We start from the raw sequence: 6,414 nt of genomic DNA, 5'->3' as shown, positions 1-6,414 counted from the left end.
CAGTAGATAACCGACGGCAAGTATCATGATGGCAGTGCGAGTTCGTTCATCAGGCAAAACTGTGTGTACACAGCGTACCATGCGTCTCTGCATGCACCATACCCTGATATGTGCCGCAACGCTCTGCAGCCCGAAGTAGGAGAGAGGGTCGCAAGTATCACACTTCGACCTGCTGGCTGGAGTTTCCCGCGTCAGGCACCCATCTGGTTCAAGCCGTTAGCCAATGTCCATAGTTTAATAAATAGTAACGTCTAACTGAGCCAGTTAGTTAGATGCGTACACTTGGTGTAGTAGGATCTTTATTTAGTTTGATGCATACACTTATTCTTTTTTGGTAGCCCTTTTGTAATGATGGCTGATGTTTGGTTTGGAAGAGAGAGCTGCATCTTCACTCTTCTGGCCTGCTTACTACTTCTGCTGCCCCCCCCCCAGCCCTGGTTGCTGCTGCTGCTGTTTTGAATGTACAATCAGTAGTATATTTCGTCTGTTGGTTGAATAAATGTGTTGTTAGAACCACAAACATAATGTTTTGGAAGTCATTGCACGGTTCGATCCTTTAGTGCCCCGTACCGTACGTAGCACATACTATTTTTCGTACGGAACACATTTTCCACTTGTTGATAACATGCAGCCCACAGATGTAAGGCCCAATAGAGGAGCCTATAATTAACTGGAAGGGAGGCTCTCACATGAATCCGGCCTAGGTACATGCTCATGGTCCCCTAAACATAAATAAGTAAATAAATAAATAAAGCTAAATGCTCATGCACCAATTCTTTAAATTCATGATTTAACAGGAGGATATTATTTCCTATGATAGTGTCGTTACATCCAGTCGATATTATTCTTAGGCAAAGATACTGACCAGTCTTCTTTGTCCCAGCATTTTCTTCCTGCAACCAGCGGACCCGTGCAAATCGTAGTCAACATCGTAAATAGTTCCGGTCCATTTTTTATTTTTCAATAAGAATGCCCAACCCAACCCAGCACATTGGCGACAACACTTTATCCTCCGCCTTGGTGCGCTCGCCGCGGCGCCGCTGTCCGGCCCTGTCAACATAGTTTTTTTTAAATGGTCCCTGTCAACATAGTGAATCAGGAGAGGACTGTAGTTGTGAGTATGAGATTATGGACCCATCAGGTCCACTCCTGAACACAAGCAAGTGCCTCTTTTACTACTCAAATGCACCCCTCGTTTTTTTACTCTAATCCTCCCTGCTGATATCTGGGACCCACATCATTTTCAACGTATAGTCAATTAACAACAGAATTGCACAACTTTTTTTTGAGTAGTAATTCGGAGGAGCAAGCTATAAACTGGGTTGTGTGGTCTCTGTGGCCCGTCTAACAACATGACTAGCCCAGCAGTTTTTTCTTTGGGAAAATAGGTAGCCCAGTATTTCTTTTTGAAAAATACCCAAGCTAGGCCTATTTGTTTTCTCCGACTTACTAGGCTGCAAATCTTTCAAGACGAGGAGGGATGCATTCTGGCCTGGCCAAAGAGTATGGTCAGTGTCTGTTAAAAGTAATATCAAAGTTCAAAATTCCGAAAAAAATATAGCAAATGGGATATTAGTTTCTTTTTTTGTTTCTGTTCTTCACTGATATTGTATACCGTATTTCATTGGATTTAACATGACATAGTACTAATTTATATTAAAATTTGTTTTAGTATGGCTACTAATTTTTGGATTAAGAATATTTTGTTCCCCAGCAAAAATTTGCGAATTTTCAAAATTTTGCACATATTTAGTTATTTTTTTAACCCTGGTACTAACCAGAAAATGGGCAGCAATTCTAAAAATGGAAAATGGGCTACTATAAGTTCCATATGAATTAGAAAATGAGTAAAACTTATAAAATAATAGCAAATGGGCTATACACGCCACAGATTTCGAGGCTGACTTGTTTACGAAAGGCTTTGTCAGTCAACACACGATTCTAGCAGCAGTTATTGTTGGATGACCATCCAAAGGCCGACGTGCTTCTTCAATCTCTGGTCTTCCTGCTCCGGCCGCCTAAACTAGCGTCAGCGGGACTGCCTGCTCCTCCTCTTGTGGACCGCTATGATGCCGTGCAGGCTTACCCGGCCCACCCTACTCCCTCCGCTGGCCTGGCCGCACGCAATCAACTGCCTCCTTATTACGCAACAAAAATGATTCCTCCCACTGACATCTGCGGCGCACCGGTTGGGAGGCTGGCCCGTTGGCCTACTAAGTTGACGCGTACGCAGGGCTTGTCAACTTAGTCAACAAATGATTCTAGCAGCAGTAACCGTTGGATTTGAATCGAACGGTCATGCTGCTTCTTCAATCGCTGCTCTTCTTGCATCAGCCGCCCAAACCAGCGCTGGCAAGACCACCTGCTCCTGCCTCCAGTGGCCGGCTGTACTGCCATTGAGGCCTCACCGCCCCCTACTACTCCCACCGCTAGCCAAGCCCTGCGGCGACGACAGCCTTACACCACAGCCAAACTAGTGAACCCTCGTACTCCTCTCCAAGTGGGCATCCACTGCCGTGTCTTCCCCAGCTTCGTGTCTTCCCCTTCCTAGGCCTCGTCGTCGTCCACCTCCCTGGTGCTCTCGGCGCGGCGTGGTCAACGTGGTCATGGAACGACTTCCATCGGACGTGGACTGTACGTGGAGAGGCTGACAGCTGGGTCCACGGCCGCACACAAGGAAATGCCTCCTTATTACGCACAAAATAATGATTCCTCCAGCTGACATCTGGGACCCACTGGAAGGGCCTCTGTATTTTGCAAAAAAACATTCCCCCGCCGACAGGTCACACTCACCAGCTATATCTTTGCACGCAAGGAAGTGCCTCCTTATTACGCACAAAAAATGAATACTCCCCTGCTAGCTGGGACCCAGCATAGTGGGATGCTGACTTGTGGGCCTACTAAGTTGACGGGGACGGAGGGCTTTGTCAACTTAGTCAATATGAACGATTCTAGCTCTAGTTACCGTACAATATTCATCCAACGGCCGTAGTGCTTCTTCAACCTCTGGTCTTCTTGCCCCAGTCGCCCAAAGCAGCGTCGGTCGTGCCGCCTGCTACTGCCTCCCATGGCCGGCTGTGCTGCCGTGGAGACCTCACCGTCCCCTACTACTCCCACTGTTGGCCAGGCCCTGCGGCGACGGCAGCCTCACACCACAGCCGAACCAGTGAACCCTCGTACTCCTCTCCGCACGGGCTTCCACTGTCGCGTCTTCCCCAGCTCCACGTCGTCCCCTTCCTAGGCCTCGCCGTCGTCCACCGCCCTGGTGCTCTCGGCGCGGCGTGGTCAACATGGTCAAGGAATGACTTCTATGGGAAGAGTAATGTACATGGAGAGGCTGACAGCTGGGTCCATGGCAGCCGCAAGGAAGTGCCTCCTTATTACGCGCAAAATAATTATTCCTCCACCTGACAGCAGGGACCCACCGGACGGGCCATCGTATTTCGCGAAAAAAACATTTCCCCCTGATTGCTGGGACCCACCAGCTACATCTTCGCACGCAAGGAAGTGCGTCCGGGCAAAAAAAAACGATTCGCCCCCTGACTGCTGGGACCCACTAGCTACATCTTCACACGGAAGGAAGTGCCTAATAGTTGGGACCCACCTGGTCGAATCGTACGTAGCCATTCTGGTCACGAACATGTACGTACATACTGCTCGATGTAGAGGTGTGCACGTGTCGTAGTAGAGGCGCGCATGTAGCATGTACACATACATACAGCGGCCAGATTGCAAGAAAGAAAATACGGCCATGTACGTACATACGGGCGGGGTCTCGAACACCTACTCGCGCATACGTACGGCCAGGGCTCGTGTACTTGGCTGGGTTGGAACGGAGAAACAACATCGTCGTTGTGTTCATGGGGAGCCAACCGGCTGGGTCGAAACAGAATGCATCATCGTGTTCATCGGGAGGGCTTGGACGGAACAGCCAATGGAAACGAGGCCTGGCGTACCGTACAACGGAGGAAACGGCCTTGTGTTCGACCGGCCACGTTCGAAACGGGATCCTGTTCATCGGGAGGGGTCAGGCGTACTGCAAAACGGAGGAAATGGACTTCTGTTGGACCTCCTACAATCGAAACGGGGTCCTGTTGATCGGGAGGGGTGTGGCGTACCGCAAAACAGAGGAAACGGACTTGTGTTGGAGCGCTACGGCCGAAACGAGGGTCCTGTTCATCGGGAGGGGTGTGGCGTACCGCGAAACGGGACTCCATGGGATACTGTTCATCTCCACCGTCGACCTCCTCCTGCCTCCAAGGGCTATTGTTCATCCACCGTCGACCTCCTCCAGCCTCCACATGCGACTGTTCATCCACGAGCTCCGGTTCATCCAGCCTCCACCGTGCGATACTCCACCGGCTACTGTTCAACCAGCCCTCTCCAAGGACTCCTGTTCTACCACCCCTCCACAGGTTACTGTTCATCTAGCCCTCCACCACATACTATTCATCCAGCCCTCCACGGGGTTGTCCTGTTCATCCAGCCCTCCACAATGTCCTGTTCATCCAGCCCCAACCGGCTCGATCAATCGGGGTCCTGTTCATCCAGAGGCAACACCACGGGGTCCTGTTCATCCACCCCCACAAGGAACTGTTCATCCACACCCCCAGCAACCCTCACTGTTCATCTAGAGGCACCATTGATCGGCTTCAGTTAGCAGCAGTAGCGAAGGAATCGCTCGATCGGGTTCAGTTAACAGTCATCGATCGATCACTCGGGTTCAGTAACGCGTAGCCTGCAGTGCAATCGCTCGAGTTCAGTAGGCGAACGCCTCACTCGGGTTCATTTAGAGCCCAACTCCTCGCACCCACTCGCGTGGCCTCCATGCATCGCTTGGCCCCGACCACCCACCGTAACCGGGAACACTCCGATATTTTCCTCCATGCATCGCTCGGCCCCGACCACCCACCGTAACCGGGAACACCCCGATATTTTCCTCGCCCTCGCTTCTACCATGATTTTTTCCGTCATGGATGGCCCAAACAATGTCATGCAGCTATATCTCCGGCCCGCCCAATACGAAAAGCCCATTTTTTGTCATGATTTTTTGTGATAGAAGTAGGAGCCCACCACATCTATGATGATACCGGGTTTTGTCACAATTATCGTAATAGAAGTGTCATAAGTATGACAAAAAAAATTTCGTTCGGCCCAAAATGTCACGGATGTGTCTTTTTTTTGTAGTGTAGAGAACTTCATCTAGAATTGGTCGGTGACAAAGTCACTATATTAGAGTATATTGACATAGGAGTCAAGTGAAGACACTTGATCATAGGTCATACTCATCGTTTAAGCTCAAAATGGAGTTGCCATTTTTTGTTTAAGCATTTTGATGTATTCACATCTTGTTGAGCTGCTTTGACCCATGACTTGGGATAAAGCTTCTCTAAGATGGAATAGCATACCTTGGGTGGTGGTGTTGATCTTGATCATGTAGTTGAACTTGTGTGGGATGCTCAAGGTTGATGTAGTTCATTGGGAGCACCACTTGTAATTGGAGTTCATCTACCTACATGAGTTATCTTTGCAAGGAGGAGCACTTGTGTATTCAAAGTGTCAATCATGAAATATGATACCAAAAGAAATTTGATATATATATAAATTGTCAAAGGATATGTTTGAAGGGTTTCATGCTTCCTTGTCTTCAACCACCGTATTGTAGAGACTTGGTGATGTAGAGATTGCTCAAAATGTGAGTGAGTTGCAATCTCATAGATTTAGATTCATCCAAGTACCTACAAGGGTTAGATAACATGCAAGGGTGCAAATATATCCAAGATATATGATTATCATCATCAGAGAAATATCAAGGATTAGTCAAAGGCTCATGCCTTGCATGTATCCAAATGGAGTTCCTACTCCAAGTTTGAAGCATCAATGATGTTCAATTCACCTCTCAATTGGCAAAATACTTTTTCATCAAGTGGTTTTGTGAATATATCCGCCAATTCTTATCGGTGCGAACATGCTTAAGGTCGGTGTCTCCTTTAGCAACATGATCTCGAATGAAATGATGACGAACCTCAATATGCTTAGTTCAAGAATGTTGCATGGAATTGTGAGCAATCTTAATAGCACTTTCATTGTCACAAAGCAATGGACATGTTTCACTTATATCCCATAATCTTTAAGAGTTTGGGTCATCCAAAGTAACTTAGCACAACATGAACCAGCGGCAATGTATTCCGCTTCGGCGGTGGATAAGGATACCGAGTTTTGTTTCTTGGAGGACCAAGACACAAGAGATCTGCCAAGAAATTGACAAGTACGCGAAGTGGACTTTCTATCGACCTTGTCTCCGGCATAGTTCGAATCAGAGTAGCCAACAAGATCAAAGGAAGACCTCTTTGGATACCAAATGCCAAAATTTGGTGTATGTATTAAGTATCTCACTATCCTTTTCATAACCTT

This window comes from Triticum aestivum, chromosome 6B (genome assembly GCF_018294505.1).
Source record: "Triticum aestivum cultivar Chinese Spring chromosome 6B, IWGSC CS RefSeq v2.1, whole genome shotgun sequence".
NCBI classification, from domain to species: domain Eukaryota; kingdom Viridiplantae; phylum Streptophyta; class Magnoliopsida; order Poales; family Poaceae; genus Triticum; species Triticum aestivum.
This window is presented reverse-complemented; position numbering follows the sequence as displayed.